We start from the raw sequence: 20,279 nt of genomic DNA, 5'->3' as shown, positions 1-20,279 counted from the left end.
GCGATGCGTGCGCACGGGGTTCGCTCAGACTGGAAAACATCGCATTTATCCTTTTTTTAAACCTTAGGGGAATCCCGAGTGCTACACTGTTGCGTTTTTCTTATTTTGGAGAAAACAACATTTCAAGTTATTTTGAAAGAAAATGGTGCAATACGTCCCCAAGGATATTCTTTCTAAATTTGGTGATTGTGCAATACCAGCGCCACTGATCAAAAAGAGGGGCGGTGGTGGTGTGATGAGCAGCAGCGAACTTCAACTTCGCACGCATCTCCAATCTCTCCCATATACTCATCAAGCGAGGGTTTTGCGCGAAGTCATCTTGCTGTCCAAGGGATGCGGACGAGACATCACGGATCCTACCGCTTTGCGCATTTATGCTGAACATGTTTGCGACATTGGAGAATATCAGGTAAAGACAACGTTAGCTCAGTCAAACAGTGAATATGAATAGCCTATTGTGGTTCTGTAGATTTCCTTGAATTAATTGTTGTGCCTTGTCTGGATAGGAAGAAGTCGACAATATTGGGACAATTAGTTTGTGCCAACTGCGTTTTTGAATATGATATACTGAATGAATGCTAAACTACAAAGGATTTCGGCTATTTTGTTCAGCATTATTCATCATAATCCACTTATAATTCAAGGACAAGACACAATTCCTCACACAATTATAGAGTGCTCTGAAATCAGTGTGTGCCAGAGGCTGGGTCTTTGCGGGCAAGGTGAGTCCTCATTCATTCAACTGGCCTACAAAGTCCCAGTTTCTGACTCATGTGACCAACACGTTCAGAATATATTGCAAGTGAACTGACAAAATATAGATTCTGTACTTGTGAACTATTTCGCACTAATGCAATTTAGGGAGACGACATGCACTGCACACTGCCCGGAATATGGACTACCTAACCAAGCATATAACTTTTTCGCAAAATGCACAAGCCTAGTTTAAGGGCCTCACAGGGATTGATATCAAAATATCAATTATAACACACAATTAATATATAGCCTATATGGTTCCTTATTCTAGAAGTGAGAGGGTCAAAACATTTATTTTTTAAAAATTCATTGTAATAAGATTGGCCAAGAAATTATGACAAGTCATCAAAACAACTTTTACAACACTGATCTACTGCTTTTACATGAATTAATATCAAGTCCATATGTTTTCTACGTGTGACAGGTGGGCTTAAATCTCTTTGACAGGCCAACGTGTTCTTCTCAACATTTATCAGACCTACATCTTAAAATGGCCCATTAAAAAAAACGTCTTCATGCAAAGATACAATAACTTGTATAACATCTCTTAACAGTCTACTTGAGAATACTTTGTATGTCTAAGACAAAAGTTGAATTCAACTGAGGGGGAGAAAAGTCCATCTTCTAATATGCTTAAAGTGTGTTAGTCATAGAAGTAGCAGTGAAGTCAGTTACCAAATTAGTCCCAGGCATATTTTCACCAGCCAAATGCCATAGTCTACATACCCCACTAGTGAATTTAGCATCTATTCCCTAAATGCTTTACGTAATTAATATTAGCAATGCTGATGGTGACATCTACATGCTCAAATGACACCTAGGTAAGACATATGCTGAAGCATGTGTTTTATTCCAAGATGAATGCAATACTATCTAATTATTATATATCTAAGTATAATGATCATTGCAATAGTACTCTCTAGTATTTAGGCCTAATATCTCACCATCTGACTAACATCAATACATTTCTTTACAGTGCTGTTTTTTTTTTACAGTTTAAGTAGGCGGTGTTCTTCTCTCTCCTTTGCAACAGACTTTGTTTATAGAAGCCTGCCATTTTAAGCTACAGTTGTGACAAAGCTGCGGCTGTCAGCTGTCAGCTCTGTTGAACTATTTTACACATCAGTGTACTTATTTTAACACTTCATTCGTTTGTTATCATCAGTGTAAGGACAAAAGACAGTAAACCTTGAAGATGAGCATTTGTGAAACATTATCTTCTAACTGGCAATGATATCCTCTAAGATATCTTCAGTTATGAAATGATACTGAAATGATAGATCTCACACGTGAACTGAGTTTCAAGTTTAAAAACGGAATCAAATAGATTACACCCTCAAACTAAGTGAGACGTCGTCATTAACTTTCCTATTGCTCTGTTTCAGGTCATTTTAAGATATATGTAGGCCACAGCTGATTTACATCCTACCGCCATAAAGATGAAATGACTCACTCCAAAAACTAAACCAAAAACATTGCATGACACAACTCCTCCTCAATACCAACCAGGAAAACAGCCAGTATGAGTGTGAGAGTGTAGAGGGCCTAAGTAGGAAGGCTTGGGAGGCTGGTAACACGGGCCTGGATTGAATAAGCACCATGGCTATGCTGGACATCTGGGATATCCACCAAGAGTGCTGATTTAAGTTGGGATATAAAGAGTGCTCGCTGCCTGCCAAGCCTTTCTCAATGGCATTTTATATTGTTCCAGGTCTAGTCAGACTCATCTCGCGACTTGCAATAGTCTTTGTAATCACTTTAACTAGACCATATCAGTCTCTAACCCAGGCTGCAGCTGTAACTAGGCCTGGGCCTACACTACATGTGCGAGCAGATGCCAGGGAATGCTTGTTCAAGGTATGTCAGGTCATTGGATTCGTTCGTCGAGTTTCCAACTGAGACACAGCAATTCAAAAGCCATAACATATGTAATATATTGTCATTACGTAGTAATTGTGAATACAGCAAACTCCTCTAATTCAACTGGCCTAGGTTGTGTTTACCTTGTCTGCTACAGTAAAGCTGAAGAGCTAATGAACTAGACTAGGGACCCTTTTGAGAAAGACTGAAGCTCTGAACTCATTCAACCCCCTTTAAAATGCCCGCGCTAATCCCAATAACAGTCAGTCATTATAAATATACAATTCATAAATTGCTTTCTATGAAATATGAAACCCTCTAGCCTCATCCACTTAAACTCAAAGTCTAATGTGTAGGCCTATTGACAGGCTGGTTGGTTCTTCTTTTGCCTCTGTTTGTTGTTCCGAATGATCCAGCCACGGTTCTGATGGTACCCAACTAATCCAAGCTGTGAACCCACTCCTCAACCAGTAAACGCAACGGTTCAATCTCAAAAACATTGGAACAGACATAAGAGAAAGAGACAGACACAGAGACACAGAGACAGAGAGAGAGAGAAGGAAAGAGAGAGAGAGAGGGAGGGAGAATGAGAAAAAGGCAGCAAGAAAAGTGAGGGACTTTTAGGGGCAGCTGTGTTTAATTAACCCAGTCATAATGCCCCTAAAAATCCTTATTGCTCTTGCAATGGTCAACAGAATCTTCTATAAGAACAAGTCTCTGTGTTATGGGCGACGCACTCTTATGGACATATTACAAGCTCTATGAAATCCATTGGTCACATTGTCAAGTCCCTGAAAGATGTTCAGACAGTCTTGAAGCAAGTTGGAGGGCATTGAAAATGGAATAGAAAATGCTTATTTGTTACTCCCAACTGACGTTTTTCAACAAATTACGGATGTTGTCAGGGTGCTTTCCTAACTTGTCAATTAATTAGTCAAACAAATCTAGTTAGATGCAACTCTGGCCTCAGGCGTTCTTATCCGGAGTTCACGGCTCGTTGAAGGTGCTGCATCACGACACAACAACAGTTCCAACCTAGTCAGATATGTAACAACAGTTCCAACCTAGACAGATATGTAACAACAGTTCCAACCTAGACAGATATGTAACAACAGTTCCAACCTAGACAGATATGTAAAAACAGTTCCAACCTAGTCAGATATGTAACAACAGTTCCAACCTAGTCAGATATGTAACAACAGTTCCAACCTAGACAGATATGTAACAACAGTTCCAACCTAGACAGATATGTAACAACAGTTCCAACCTAGACAGATATGTAACAACAGTTCCAACCTAGACAGATATGTAACAACAGTTCCAACCTAGACAGATATGTAACAACAGTTCCAACCTAGACAGATATGTAACAACAGTTCCAACCTAGACAGATATGTAACAACAGTTCCAATCTAGTCAGATATGTAACAACAGTTCCAACCTAGACAGATATGTAACAACAGTTCCAACCTAGACAGATATGTAACAACAGTTCCAACCTAGTCAGATATGTAACAACAGTTCCAACCTAGACAGATATGTAACCGTGTTTGTAATGAGGAATACATATATATTTCATTTCATTGTTATTTGTTTTTATTGCATTTGTTTTTAGGCATATGGGCAATGAAATGTACCAATATTTACATAGAGTTGCATATTTTCCAAAACTTGGGTCGCAGGAAAACATAGAATTTCTCATCCCAGGCTGAAAAAGTTTAAGAACCCCTTCTTTAGATGAGTGGGATGATTAAAGACCAGAGCACACTTTGCCCAGACAGAACTATAGACATCTTCATCCTCACTAATGATAGGTATGCGCCTATAGAACCCTGACCTGTTCACTGGATGTGCTACCTTGTCCCAGACCTGCTGTTTTCAACTCTCTAGAGACAGCAGGTGCAGTAGAGATACTCTGAATGATCGGCTATGAAAAGCCAACTGACATTTACTCCTGAGATGCTGACCTGTTGCACCCTCTACAACCACTGTGATTATTATTATCTGACCCTGCTGGTCATCTATGAACGTTTGAACATCTTGGCCATGTTCTGTTATAATCTCCACCCGGCACAGTCAGAAGAGGACTGGCCACCCCTCATTGCCTGGTTACTCTCTAGGTTTCTTCCTAGGTTTCGGCCTTCATAGGTTTCGGTTTTTCGGAGCCACCGTGCTTCTACACCTGCATTGCTTGTGGTTTGGGGTTTTAGGCTGGGTTTCTGTACAGCACTTTGTGACATCAGCTGATGTAAGAAGAGCTTTATAAATAAATGTGATTGAATTTGATTGATAATGATAGCTATGTACCTTGCAGGTTGGCCTTAGGATGTCATTATCTCCCCAGTATCCATTGTTTAACATGCAGACAAGTGAGCTATATGTCCTTCAGTTTCTTGACTTTGTGCCAAAGGCCAGACAGACAGACGGGCGAAGGACTCTGATCTGATCCGGGTTGGGGTGGGGTGTGGTGGGGTTGGAGAACTGTCTGAGAGGGGGAGGCTGGCTGGAGGAGGAGACGGAGAGGAGTGCTCCTCCGTGGGGGTGAGTCATCGCCTTCGGAGGCTATTCAGTGAGTTCACTCTGGGAGGATCGTGATCCTTCGGTTGGTCGGTGAATCCGCCGTCCTCCTCGCCACAGCCAGAGAGGGGCTGTGAAGGAAAGTGTGGGGGCCTGGCTGGGCTTATGACTCAGGGCCACGCACCGCACAAGGAGTGAGGAAGGAGGGGGAGGGAGGGAGGAATTACTCTGAGCATGTGGAATCTCATACAGCTATCACAGGACATACACTGTGCTTCTACTAGGCTCTGAGGCTCTGTAGAAGTCTGTCCTTAGACACAGTGGTAATGGCAGTGGTAAGACTGCTAAGGGCCGTTGGTTTCCATTGAAGAGGAACAGAACAGAGCAGTATATTCCTGTCCTCGCACTTTGAAACAAAGTCATGCCCCCCTTCTTATTGAATGAATGACTTTCTAGCACAGCAAGTCGGTGCAGGTTTGACGCTCTGCAACTCCAGCAAAGTAATTAAGCATTGCATGCTGTCAAAATATTCCATTACAAAAGTCTTGAAGATTTGGGAAGTGTCTCCGGTGACTATCTAGGATGGGAGGGGAGGTGAGTTGGGCCGTTTATTGTCCAGTTCTTCCTGTTTCTTTCTTGAGTGATGATGCTCCTCCTCCAGCTCTGTCATTGGAGAAATCCTTTCAAATAACAGAGCTTCATTGAGTGATGATGACAAACATTTCCAGAAAGAGAATGTGAGGGGTGAGAGAACTACCTGTATGACATGCAATACGGACTCTCTATGCGCCCCCTCTAGTGTGAGTCATCAGGCCTAAAGACGCCGAGCTGTGAGTGGTGAATCAGGTGTTGATAATGGCCAACAGTGGAGGGCTGGTCAGCCGACGGGTGGGGGCTGGTGTGTGTTGGGTGTGTGTATTGTGTGCAGTGCGTGCATGTATTGTTGTGTGCATGTATTGTGTGATGTGAGTGTGGAGGGAGATTATGGTGTGTGTGTGTCTCCATGAAGGGGAGTTGATGTTGTGTGATGCATGACTCAACACGAGAGGAAGGCCACACCCATGGGACGAGCCCAGGCTCCCTTCAGCGGCGGCATGGGCCTAGATCTCACTGACTATGGGTGCCACGATTAAAGTGTATTGTCCTAACTGATGAAGCTCAAACACTTGAAGAGCCACTCAAATCCTGCACAAACACTCCGACACAAAGGCAGAGAGGCCGGGCGAGAAAGTGGAGCACACCTTCACCCTCCGCTGTATGCCCCTTTATAAACAAACTCTTCCAACCTGATTTCAGCCAACCAGCTACTGAGAGTCTGGGCCCGTATTCACAAAGCGGGTCACGGCACCAATATAACAGTATAACTTTAGACCGTCCCCTCGCCCATACCCGGGCGCAAACCAGGGACCCTCTGCACACATCAACGACTGACACCCACGAAGCATCGTTACCCATCGCTCCACAAAAGCAGAGCAAGGGGAACCACTACTTCAAGGTCTCAGAGCAAGTGACGTCACCGATTGAAACGCTATTTAGCGCGTACCACCGCTAACTAAGCTAGCCGTTTCACATCCGTTACACATACAATCATATTCATTATGGTATAAAATGCAAAAAACTGAACCTAGATCTGCACTCCTACTCTGAGACACTTTATGATAGGGACAACCCAGAGTAAATAGAACGACTTAGCCATGGCTTAACCATGTGTTGCATCTCCATAATGGTAATTTCCTCCAGTAATTACTCATCATTAAAGGTCTCACTCCCAATCACCTGGTTAGTGTTTATAATACGGTCTGCCTTGGTAAATCCCCATCATTCTGAAATAGCCTGATTGTGTTTAATTGGAGCATTCACTAAACAGAGTCCACCCACCAGCATCAACAAATCCAATATATTTTAACAGCAGGGAACAATTTAATCCGCCTCCATATATCACCATTGTAAACAACCAAGACGCAGAGCCCAATGTTGCACAACGAGCCTGCGTTGAGGAGGAGTTGAAAGGTCAGGTAAACACTTGTCCCAGGCTTTCCCTGCCTTTTTAATCAGGACTCCTGTCCATTTTTTTTATCTTGATTAGATCTCTTGACTTATGGCTGTGTACACTAATGCTGCACTTCTGGCGGCTCCTTAACTCACTGTTTGGTTTGTTTCATGTGGACGGGAATGTCAAGTTGCTTGTTGGCCTGGAGGCTTGTGCGCTGAGTCGCCGACAAACCATGGAATGAATCCTTTGCAGACTAATGGGCGGGCCAACCTTTTCCAGTGTTTGTCATGGTGAGTTTGTTTGCCTATATGCATACCTCATATTCATATTCAGTGCTAACTTTAGTGCTTGTGTGTTCCCATTCTGTGAATATAGGTCCTCAAAGCCCAACGTGGTCCAGTTTCAGAGAAACTGCCTCATTCAGCTCAAATATTATGGAAGACCATTTAGATACTTCTCCACCCTCCTTGTCCTCGCCAACCAGCCATGGGGGAGGTGCTGACAGATTTGTCAATTTTTTCTGGCAATTTGGGGTCAACAACGCATTTTAGCAAACCTCGCCGGCTCTCTTAGTTTGCATTGCAAAACCAGGAGGCCCCCATTGTGCAATGTACACAGCACTCTGTTGGGTGACTGGCATGTGTCTGCTTGATGCTTTAGATATGGTTGTGGCCGTTGAATGAGGCATTCACAGTAAATTAAATGTTGTCAGGGGTCTGTATTGGCAAGAATGCACAAAATCCCTGTCACTCAGTAACTAATAGCTTTTACGCTAAAACGGACTTCGATTTGAAACAGTTCAAATCTCTGCACAGCACGTTGGAAAAGACTAAGGGGAGACAACCTTGCTACCTCAAATGGCCTCCTGCAGTCTTCAAGGACTGGTGAGTGGGTGTGAGGACGTTGGTAAAATGAAAAAATGCAGAGTCAGGCGCAGGACACAGTTCTGAGTAATCATCCAAAATTTACTCCAAAATAAATAAGATTCCAACAAGGAACAAATACAATAATCCCAAGCACGAACAATGAGAACCCACATGACAAACAATAACGCAAAAAACAGAGAGGGAAATCAGAGGGTTAAATAAGGAACATCATTAATGGAATGGAAACCAGGTGTGTATGATCAAGACAAAACAAAACGAAAATGAAACATAGATCGGTGGTGTCTAGGAAGCCAGTGACGTCGACCGCCGAACGCCGCCCGAAGAAGGAGAGGGACCAACTTCGGCCGAAGTCGAGACAGTGGGGCTGGTGAACTTAATGATATTTTCATGGTTTCTGAAGTATCTTTGGGATTTCTCAGTCGGTCTCAACAGCACAGCATGAAGCTACAGCTTGAAGACCCACGGTCTAGTCCTCCTTGTCCAGCCTGGCTCAGTTGATAGGACGACATGACCGGAAATCCATCTTCCTCAAAACCCCTCTTACATTACATTAGAAAGGTCTTCCGCCCCTCTCAAAACCGTCATTGGAGCTCCTTCAAAATCACAGAGAAAACATGATTGTTCCTCTTTGGTCTTTGTTGGCAAACCCCCTTTCGTCTTGAAGGAGAAGCAAAATCCATTTATAGTCCGTTTCAGGGGGGAAATGTGTGTGTAGCGCAACTGTTCTCCAGGGCCGAACAAAGAGCTGTTTTATGTTGGCACCAGATTGAGGTCTGTGGATCACAATGTGACAAGGCAGACCTCAGAAGACGCTTGCCCAGCAGCTAGTGATGTGCCTTCTTATTCTTGGAGCCACTCTCTCCTTCCAGGACATGGAAACCCTTGGCCTGGCCATCCATACAACTCCAAAACCAACAGTGCTGCCCATGTGTAAGCAAAGAGGGCAAGTGTTTTTTTCACGACACCTAAATGTCTTTTTCTTTTGTGGACAGCATCTTTCACTGCCCCTTTTGCTTTTTGTTATTCCACAAGTCTTTGTCTTGGCCAGTTCCTGTGCACATAGCTCTGCTCTGCGGGAGGCGTCACACACTGTGGCAATGTTTTTTTGGTCATGTGACATCTAGAGTTGACACTGGCATCGATCCTCCGACCGTTTCACACTCCAACACTGCCAGTAGGATCTTTTGACTTCCTTGACTTCCCTTTTAGTTTGTAGTGGAGTAAAGGGGCTTTACAGCACTTCTACATTGAAACCCTGTTTTGGAACGCTTTCTTTAGATAAGTGGTCATCAACAGGTCGATCTCCAAGGCATTCCTAGTCGATCGCCAAATATTTCTGTAAAAAACCCAACAATAAGCCTTGCGTTCCTATTTTTTATTTTACGCTGTTGTTGGTAGGTGCACCTGATTCAGCTGCCCTGCGCTCCATGTGTTCCATGTGTTCCCATTTTGAACCATTTCATATGTTTGAAGGTACAAACTCTGCCTTCCCGGGGGGAGCAAATCAAGTACACTATAGGCCTACCAATCGGAGGACTGTCTGCAGTAACATAGCAGGCATAAAAGAAAGCTAAAGCAAAGGAGGTACAGAGGGTAGTGTGTACGGCACAGTACACCACTGGGGCCAAGCTTCCTGCCAGCCAGGACCTCTATACCAGGAGGTGTCAGAGGAAGGCCACAAAAATTTGTCAAAGACTCCAGTCATCCAAGTCATAGACTGTTCTCTCTGCTACCGCACGGCAAGCAGTACCGAAGCACCAAGTCTAGGACCAAAAGGCTCCTTAACAGCTTCTACCGCCAAGCCATAAGACTGCTGAACAACTAATCAAATGGCCACCCAGACTATATACATTGATCACCCCCCCCCCCCCCCCCCCCCCTTTGTTTTTACACTGCTGCTACTTGCTGTTTATTATCTATGCATAGTCACTTTACAAATTACCACGACTAACCTGTACCCACGCACATTGACTCGGTACTGGTGTCCCCTGTATATAGCCTCAATGTTATGCAATTTTCTTGTTACTTTTTGATTTTATAACTTTTTTAAACTTTTGTTAATTTAGTAAATATTTTCTTAACTCTATTTCTTGAACTGCATTGTTGGTTAAGGGCTTGTAATCATTTCACTGTAAGGTCTACACCTGTTGTATTCGGCGCATGTGACAAAAAACATTTGATGTTTTTGAACAGTGTCAGAGGAGGACCCTCAGTCTGCTGCTCTCTCCCTCCGCTGAGACTGACCCTCAGTATGCTGCTCTCTCCCTCCGCTGAGACTGACCCTCAGTCTGCTGCTCTCTCCCTCCGCTGAGACTGACCATCAGATGCAGGCTCCATCAGCCTAGTAAAATTAAAATGATTGAAGTGTATGCTCATTCAGCTGTCCCTCACAATAATACAACAAATGACCTATTACCGGTGTGATCATATAGCCTACCTTAAATGTTGAAATATAATTGTAAAAAAGGGTCTGAGAAGCAAAGCCAATATGCAGTGATAATGTATTGGGCCTATAGCCTACTGCACAAACCTCATTACTACAGTACCGTTTTTAATAGGTCAATGTTGCCCTACGTTTTTTAAATCATGTACAACAACAAAAGAAACGGTTGAACGGTAGATCTCGGCTTGCATCAGAAATTGATCCGACTCAGAAAAGGTATGTGACCGCCTGCTTTGGATCATTCCAGGTGGTCCCTGCCTTCTTCGTCTTGTATTATTCCTCTTCATTGTCTTCACCTTCTTCTCAATAAATAGGTTTTATTCAGTAGCCAACTGTTGCATCAATACATGCCACCATCTCTAGAATATGGCTGTAGATTTCTTCTGAAGTAGGGGGATATTTATGATGTAACACACAACTGCAGTCTTTTGAAACGTTAGCAGCCTCCGCCACGGCCATTTTAGATATATAAAGTTAATAAAGAAGTTGTATTGGAGTAAACACTCGTCCCCGTTCCCAGAGCGACAGAGAAGAAAAATGTATCTAGTGCAGTAAATTGAACTCAACTTTGCCTCGTTCATGAACTCGCCTAAAAATAACCTGTTCCAACAAGTGAAACACTTTCCAGCTAAGCTAACACCGAGGCCCTTTAAAGTAACATAAGATAATTGGTTTTCAATTATGAGATACCAATTTAAACCAGGTTAGCCTCTGTCAAAGGCTGAGAAACGCATGAAAAGTGTCGGACATCACCATATAAAGGTATTTTCTCTAAATACTCTGATACAGGGCTTTCAGAAAGTATTCACACACCTGGACTTATTCCACATTTTGTTGTGTTACAGCCTGATTTTAAAATGGATTCAATTCAGATGTTGTGTCACTAGCTTACACACAAACAAACAGGCCTGGATGAGATCTTTAAGGTCAGGGTCCTCCGCAAGGCTCACAAAATCATTTTAGACCCAAACCACCCCCTGTACCCGGACTTTAAACTACTTCCCTCTGGGCGCAGGTATAGGGCACCCCTCAGCAGGAAAAACAGAACTAGACAATAATTTGTGCCAGGTGTGATATCCCTCCTAAATAGCTCCGGCTAATGTTCCTATCGACTCAGTAAGGCCAGCAGGCTAGTCTTTTGAAAAATGTTTTAAAAAAAAAATGTTTTATTGGTATGTAACTGTTATGAAAGTTGTATTGTCAATTTTGTTTTGTATTTAAATGCCACTTTAAATGTGAACATGACACCGCAACAACATTTCCCCATGGGGACAATAAAGTCAGAAAGTAAGTCATGTCAAAGTGGAAATTGTACAAATGAATTAAAAATGAAAATCTGAAATGTCTTTGGTCAGTAAGTATTCAACCTCTTTGTTATGGCAAGCTTAAATAAGTTCAGGAGTAAAAATGTGCTTAACAAGTCACATAATAATTTGTATGGAATCACTCTGTATGCAATAAGTGTTTAACATTATTTATTTATGACTACCTCATCTCTGTACCCCACACATACAATTGTGTGTAAGGTCCCTCAGTCGAGCAGTGAATTACAAACACCGAGACCAGGGAGGTTTTCTAATGCCTCACAAAAGAAGGGCACCGATTGGTAGATACATAAAATGTAAAAAAACACATCCCTTTGAGCATGGTGAATGTATTAATTACACTTTGGATGGTGTATCAATACACCCGGTCACTACAAAGACACAGGTGTCCTTCATAATGCAGTTTTTGGAGAGGAAGGAAAATGCTCAGGGATTTCACCATGAGGCCAATGGTGCCATTAACACAGTTACAGAGTTGGCTGTGACAGGAGAACTGAGGATGGAACAACAACATTGTAGTTACTCCACAATACTAACCTGAATGAAAAGAGTGAAAAGGAAGCCTGTACAGAAAAATATTCCAAAACATGCAATAATGCACTAAAGTAAAACTTAAAAACATGGCAAAAATGTTACCATTTTGTCCTGAATACAAAGCGTTATATTTTGGGAAAATCCAACAACACATCACGGAGTACCACTCTTCCTATTTTCAAGCATGGTTGGTGTTTGCATCATGTTATGAATATGATCGTCATCGGCAAGGACTGGGGAGTTTCTTTCGGATAAAAAATAAACAGAATAGAGATAAACACAGGCACAGTCCTAGTAGAAAACCTGGTTCAGTCTGCTTTCCAAAAGACACTTGGAGACAAATTCACCTTTCAGCAGGACAATAACCTAAAACAAGGCCAAATATACACTGGAGTTGCTTACCAAGATGACATTGAATGTTCCTGAGTGGCCTAGTTACATTTTTTGACTTAAATCTGCTTGAGAATCTATAGCAAGACTTGAAAATGGCTGTCTAGCAATGATCAACAACCAACTCGACAGAGCTTGAATAATGTTTTTAATAATAAATGTGCAAATATTATACAATCCAGGTGTGCAACGCTCTTAGAGACTTACACAGAAATACTTAACACTGTAATCGCTGCCAAAGGCAATTCTAACATGTATTGACTCAGGGGTGTGAATACTTATGTAAATGACATATTTCTGTATTTAATTTTCAATACATATACAAACATTTCTAAATACATGTTTTCACTTTATCAATATGGGGTATTGTGTGTAGATGGGTGAGAATAAAATCTATTGAATGCATTATGAATTCAGGCTATAACACAACAAAATGTGGAAGGGTATATCTGAAGACATTGTATATCCGACAGAAAACACCTTCTCACACACACACGTCGACCCTGGGTGTCTGCGGAGGTGTTGACGGGGGATTGGCTGCCGAGTAACAGAGGCTGCAACCAATTAGCATACAGAGTAGTGATGTAGCCTCGAATGCCCTCTGGTTAACAGAGAGGATAGCATGAACACACCACACTTTCTCTATTCTATCTCTTCCTTTTCCTCTCCCTCCTCAGGTTCAGACAGTCTAAAGGCCTTGTGATCCGACTGAGCTCCGACTTTGTGGGATACTCTAGGACTCCAGCATTAAGATAACGAGACAGTCACGGTGGGGCTAGTTTTCCAGGAAGTCAACCGGAGTAGTGAGAATCTTTAAACTACTCTCAAGTCTCATTCAGAGAGAGAGAGAGAGAGAGAGAGAGAGGTAACTCTGTGGTGGGCGTAAGTAAGAGGATGGATGGTTTAATTGGGCGAAGAGAATGAAATGGATTCATTTCTGGTTTGTTCAAAAGGCGTAGTAATTAGATGTTGGGAACAGAGTAGTATTAGCAGCAGAGGCGGGAGAGAAGTGAAGTGAAAGCTCACCATTTCCCATTAGAAACTGCATCTAGGCCGGTCATGTGTGTTAAATAGCCATCTGATTGGCTGACTGACTACTGTTGTACAGGTCTGTTATACTGTACAGAGCATTAGGTAGTCATGAGCTTAGAGAATCAACTCCTTTGTAAACAAGATGACCATCTCAGTGGGATTCGCCAGGTTAAACAAAGGATAGATCAAATAAATGAAGGCGGGACTTTCCTCTCATGCAGGCAGCAGTTTACTATGGCGTGGAGTGGGACATGGGATGGCTGGGTGAGATTTACTACAATAGTAGAGTCACAAGGGGCTGGAGTGAAGTGGTGCTTTTCTCTGCTCTCCTCCCTTTTTCTATGCAGCTGCCTGGTATGTGTGTGTACCTCGGCGTGCACCTGCGTGTGTGTGTGTGCGCGCGTATTCCTATATGTGTATGTACCTCTCGCCAGACAGGGGGAGATATAAGTGTGACACGCTGCATGGCCTGTTTGCCTTGCTCCCAGCCATCAAGAGAAGTGTACACATCCCTCACCTTGGCCAGGGAGGAAGGATATTTCTGATGGAGTGGAGGGCTGAATTTAGGCCCAGGCATTCTCAGTATCTGTCACCCAACTCCAATAGATCACCGTGCAGTGTGTTGCCCTGAGGAAGTGTGTGTCCGTGTTTACTCCCTCCCTCCCAGGTCCAGTTTGCTTTGCGCTGAGCCCAGTAAATATACACAGTGCCTTCAGAAAGTATTCATACCCCCCAACGTGTTCCACATTTCGCTGTGTTACAGCCTGAATTCAAAATTTATTCAACAGATATTCTTCACACTCATCTACACACAAAACCCAATGTCTTTACACATTTTAGCATATTTTTTGAAAATGAAATGAATGTTAGAATCACCTTCGGCATCAGTTTTTCTAGGTAAGTCTCTAAGAACTTTGCACACCTGGATTGTACAATATTTGCACAATTCTTCAAGCGTTGTCAAGTTGGTTGTTGATCATTTCTAGTCAGCCATTTTCAAGTCTTGCCATAGATTTAGTGCCTTATTGCAAGCAGGATGCATGTTTTCGAATATTTGTATTCTGTACAGGCTTCCTTCTTTCCCCTCTCATTCAGGTTAGTATTGTGGAGTAACTACAGTGTTGATCCATCCTCAGTTTTCTCCTACCACAGCTATTAAACTCTAACTGTTTGGCCTCATGGTGGAATCCCTGAGAGGTTTCCTTCCTCTCTGGTAACTAAGTTAGGAAGGATGCCTGTATTTATGTAGTGACTGGGTGTACATATTCAATGTCTGATTTTTTAAATGTATTTTCATCTACCAATAGGTGCACTTCTTTGGGAGACATTGGAAAACCTCCCTGGTCTTGTGTGGTTGAATCTGTGTTTGAAATTCACTGCTCGACTGAGGGACCTTACAGATAATTGTATGTGTGGGGTACAGAGATAGTCAAGTCAAAACCATTGTTAAACACTATTATTGCACACAGCGTGAGTCTATGCAACTTATTATTTGACTTGTCAAGCGTATCTTTACTCCTGAACTTATTTAGGCTTGCCATAACAAAGAGGTTGATGACTTTTCAGCATTTCATTTTTAATGAATTTGTCAAATTTAGAAAAACATACTTTGACACGTTGACATTATGGGGTATTGTGTGTAGGCCAGTGACACAAAATCTCAATTTAATCCATTTTAAATTCAGGCTGTAATACAAGAAAATGTGGAAAAAGTGAAGGGATGTCAATACTTTCTGAAGGCACTGTACACAGTGACACTTGCTTTCCCTTCCTAAAGTGTCCGTACGTTTACTTCCCTACTAAGTTGGAGTATATCATTTTAACCAGTATGTAGAGATGTTTGGATGTTCATGCACTGTATCCTCGGTCGACTACAAAGTATTTTGAATAGAGTAGGGAAACTCACTGCGCTGTATGTATTTTTGAACAATGACACAATGTCATCTGCCCTGTTTAGAGTGGTTTACCAGATGGCTTCCATGGAGTTTCTCAACCTCCACCAAATAGGGAATTGCCATTGACAGCAAGTAAACAACCTGAACACCAACTGCCGCCAACGTAAACATCTTAAGGTAGCATGTGTCTCTGCTACATTCAAAACTTCGGCTGCAGTTGTCAGGTAAAAACAACATCCTCCTTACACTACCTTTCAAATGCTTTCACAACTGAGTCAACTCTTACAATCTCGATCCCAAAATGTTGAATTAACGTTGAATGAATGTATTCTCACTGTATACATATTATCCATATAGGCTGGGTTAAAGGTCATGAAGCATCCAGTGACTGGTGGAAATGAAGACCACACAGCTTGAAGAGATCAGGTTGAAGAGGGAGGACATATTTAACTTGTGGGTCATAGGTCAAACTCTCTCCCTCTACCTTTCCATCTCCCCCGCTCTCTTTCACTCTCACCTTTCTCCTTCCCTCTTTCTTCCCCTCTACCCTGCTCTTTCTATCACCCCACCTCTCTCTTTCTTCACCTACATGTATACTCCTGTCTTTCCCTCTGCTGACCCCCCCCTCCCCTCTCTCTACTTCATTCTCACCCTCTCTCTCAGCCTGGCTGTTATTTCTCCATATGTTTTGACTATGTGCTACCTGAGCTGGTCTGTGCTGTGGGCCTGAGGCAGGTCTCTGGCAGGCAGCAGTGTCAAGTTGGAGGGAGGCTTGGTGGTCTGTGTGTGACATGGAGAAGGGCCCACCGGCACCGCAGCAGCCCCGCTGAGGCCAGGTCTACAGCTGTCCCACCCTGCCAGGGCCTCTGCTTACAGTCACTGTGAGTTACGACCGTTGCTCCTTACTCACACACACACACACACACACACACACACACACACACACACACACACACACACACACAAGCTGACAGGCGCACACACAGAGGTGAATGCCCCCCCTACTAGCAGCCACACACACCGCAGACACACACGCTGAGGCAAGATATATTCCTAGCAGGAGCTTAAGCCCTATCTGAGAAAGCCCATTCCCACTGGGCTTGTTAAAGACAGGCCATGTAGAAAGAGTACATTTAAAGCCCACACATCAAATACAGGGGAAATGTGATGTGTAGCTGATAGCTCTCTGTGCATTCACACCCACAACCCGTGCCAGAGGGCACAGACAAACACACACACTCCCTATACCAGAGGGAACACACACACACACACACACAAAACCAGAGGGCATGCACACACATACACCCCGTACCAGAGGGCACACACACACCCTGTACCAGAGGGCACACACACACCCCGTACCAGAGGGCACGCACACACCCCGTACCAGAGGGCACGCAAACACTCTTTATCAGAGGGCACACACACACCTCGTACCAGAGGGCACGCATACACACACACACACCCCGTACCAGAGGGCACGCACACACACACCCCATACCAGAGGGCACGCACACAAACACACCCCGTACCAGAGGGCACACACGCACACACACACACAATGAATAACCCCCACCAGACGCACACATAGACGAAATATCCTTGACAGGGGACACACACAAACTCCCAAAGCCCTCAATCAAAGGTGTGTACGGGCCCAGCATACATGTTTATGTCTACAGATCAATCCAGCTGATAAAGAAGCAGCCCAACCTTGACCTGATAGATCAACAATGCTCTCTGTCTCTCCATTATTGGCGAGATGTTTGGACACAGCTTGTAGCAGGGTGATGAGGCCAGAACTGATATTGGATTTCATAACCCTATAATGCTAAAGTAATGCTTTACTTTAGAACAAAAGCTTTTAGAACAGAAGCTTTTGCTAATTAAATCAATACAATTGTCCTGTTGTTTGTTCTACAGCAAGGAGAACGTCCCCTGAAGGTGTGTGTGTGTGTGTGTAAATGTGTAAATGTGTTCATGCATGTATGTGTGTGTGTCAATGTAATACAGTATCTCATGCAACAATCACCGGATGGAATGCTTCTTGGTCCACAGGAAAGGATGGATGGAGAGAAGATGGATGGATGGATAGATAGAGGATCGAGACTAGAGATGGATGGATAGAGGATAGAGACTAGAGATGGATGGATAGAGGAGAGACTAGAGATGGATGGAGAGAGGATGGATTGAGAAAGGCGTGGGTGTAGATGAATGGTGAGTGGGGGTCCTGCAGTACTAAAAGCCGGTGACCCAGACCATACACACCCACTCACAGGACCTAACACCACTCAGAGGACTGCTCCTTGGTCCACTGCTACCACATGCTAAAACACTTAGATACAACACACACACACACAGATAGCAAAATGCTAAATGTGAAGTTCACATTCAAAATACATCCCGAGACACAGACTACCAGTCAGAGACATCAACACACGTTCTTGTGTGTGTTGCCATGCGATGGTGATGAGCAGCACATGACATGAGTGGGGCGTGGAGCCCAACCTCTTATCAGACAAAGGAGATACACAGAGAAGGAGGGAAGGAGAGGAGAAGGGGGGGGGGGGGGGACGTGCCGCCCCAGACTGCAGTCATGAGGTCTCCATCCCGTTCCACACGCCGAGTCTCGTGGGTAAAAAGCCATAAAAAAAAAACTTTGCGCTATAGCCAAAACCCCCCTCACACACAGTCAAGAGTCACAACACACACACAGGAACCGGACTGCGCAGATTAATGCCATTCGCCCCGGGAGTACCCCTTTGGTTTTGAGTTGAGGAAGTCCAGACAAGCTATTTCACACACACTGTTCATGTGATCCCATAAATTCACTTCCTTTTCTGTACGTCTTCACCTAAAAGTTGCATTTGTCAATAAAATGTTTGATTTGCAAGTACATAGTGTGTGGGAGTCATTATTTTTCTTCACTTAGGGGGGAATTCATGCCCTTTCTATGCAATCATCTGACCTTGAATATAAGCATGAGGAAACGCCTGACAGCCAGCTAATCATTTGGGCCGGAGGTCATAGATGGAGATGTGGCAGTGATGGGCAGAATACGGCGTATTTGTACACGACTTCCCTCCCTCATAATTCCACCACCTTTACTTGAGAGGAAACCATGAATAAGGTCGAGCACCAGTCGGAAAAACCTACTATTTCCGATAGAAATAACACCATTCTCCATGCACTATAACGTATTTTTGAATTTTTTATTTCACCTTTATTTAACCAGGTAGTTAAAGTTGAACAAGTTCTCATTTACAATTGCAAGATAAAGCAAAGCAGTTTGACACATACAACGACACAGAGTTACACATGGAGTAAAACAAACATACAGTCAATAATACAATATAAACAAGTCTATATATGATGTGAGCAAATGAGGTGAGAAGGGAGGTAAAGGCAAAAAAAGGCCATGGTGGCAAAGTAAATACAATATAGCAAGTAAAACACTGGAAGGGTAGTATAAATTGATAAGAACTAGGTAAATGAGTAATCCGTTTGGAGAAGGGGATTTTAATTACAAATAGCAATTGCTTTAGATAGTTTTTCCTTATGATCACTGGAGATGAATGTGAAACCAGTCAAATGGAAGCAAACTGAAAATCATATTAACATGATATGCATTTTGGCCCCTTTTCCACAGTGAAGAAAGCTATAAATATCTGTGCCATTATCCAGAATTTTAATTGTATGTCCTCATAATTTGCCGGGTTGAAATTTAGAGACCCAAGCTATAAACCTCTGTAGCGCCGAACCTACCAAATAGATTTATGAGCTCTAGAATGTTTTAATTATATGGCCGGGCTTTTCTCCGTTTTAAAATTATTTATTTTTTACAATTTGTATCATGTTAAGTATTAGCCACTATTGGTAGCCACCGTCAGTTATTTCCACAAACATTTAAAACGGTCACTTTAGTGTTTGTTTCTTTGAATATGTACATTTGGCATCATTCCTTTACATTCCATTCCGTTTACCTTTCTTTCCTCTGTCACGTGCGTGTAGTTGTTCCTGAGGGTTGCTAGCAATAGTGGATCATATTAGGCTAATGCTGTACATTAAGTTGAGCTATGTAGCCTACAGTGCATTCAGAAAGTATTCAGACTCCTTGACTTTTTCAACATTTTGTTACGTTACAGGCTTATTCTAAAATGGATGGAATTATTCCCCCCCCCCCCCCCATCAATCTACACAAAATACCCTATAATGACAAAGCAAAAGCAGGTTAGATATTTTTGCAAATTTATTAAAAACCAAAATATCTTTACATAAGTATTCAGACCCTTTGCTATGAGACTTGAAATTGAGTTCAGGTGCATCCTGTTTCCATTAATCATCCTTGAGATGTTTCTACAACTTGGAGTCCTCCTGTGGTAAATTCAATTGATTGGACATGATTTGGAAAGGCACATATCTGTCTATATAAGGTCCCACAGTTGACAGTGCATGTCAAAGCAAAAACCAAGCCACGAGGTCGAAGGATTTGTCCGTAGAGCTCCAAGACAGGATTGTGTTGAGGCACAGATCTGGGGAAGGGTACCAAAAAATGTCTACAGCATTGAAGGTCCCCAAGAACACAGTGGCCTCCAGCATTCTTAAATGGAAGAAGTTTGGAACCACCAAGACTCTTCCTAGAGCTGA

The 20,279-nt window shown here is 43.0% G+C and overlaps 1 long non-coding RNA gene across 5 annotated transcripts; it reads left to right on the top strand.

Moving 5' to 3' along the window:
• The first annotated feature begins 6 nt into the window (after positions 1–6).
• Positions 7–18,528, top strand: LOC109888786 (uncharacterized). 5 transcript variants are annotated; one of them, XR_004210878.1, is made up of 4 exons: positions 7–409; positions 7,314–7,416; positions 15,695–15,856; positions 15,990–18,528. It is a non-coding gene; the product is annotated as an uncharacterized LOC109888786 (long non-coding RNA). The 5 variants fall into 5 exon arrangements; XR_002255206.2 differs by lacking the exon at positions 7–409 and having other exon boundaries at positions 6,617–7,416; positions 15,990–16,085; positions 16,368–18,528; XR_004210876.1 differs by lacking the exon at positions 7–409 and having other exon boundaries at positions 6,617–7,416; positions 15,990–16,513; positions 17,691–18,528.
• Positions 18,529–20,279: the final 1,751 nt, after the last annotated feature.

Source organism: Oncorhynchus kisutch, linkage group LG1, assembly GCF_002021735.2.
Source record: "Oncorhynchus kisutch isolate 150728-3 linkage group LG1, Okis_V2, whole genome shotgun sequence".
Taxonomy (NCBI): domain Eukaryota; kingdom Metazoa; phylum Chordata; class Actinopteri; order Salmoniformes; family Salmonidae; genus Oncorhynchus; species Oncorhynchus kisutch.
The sequence above is the reverse complement of the archived record's forward strand: the minus strand, read 5'-3'. Positions and strand labels throughout refer to the sequence as shown.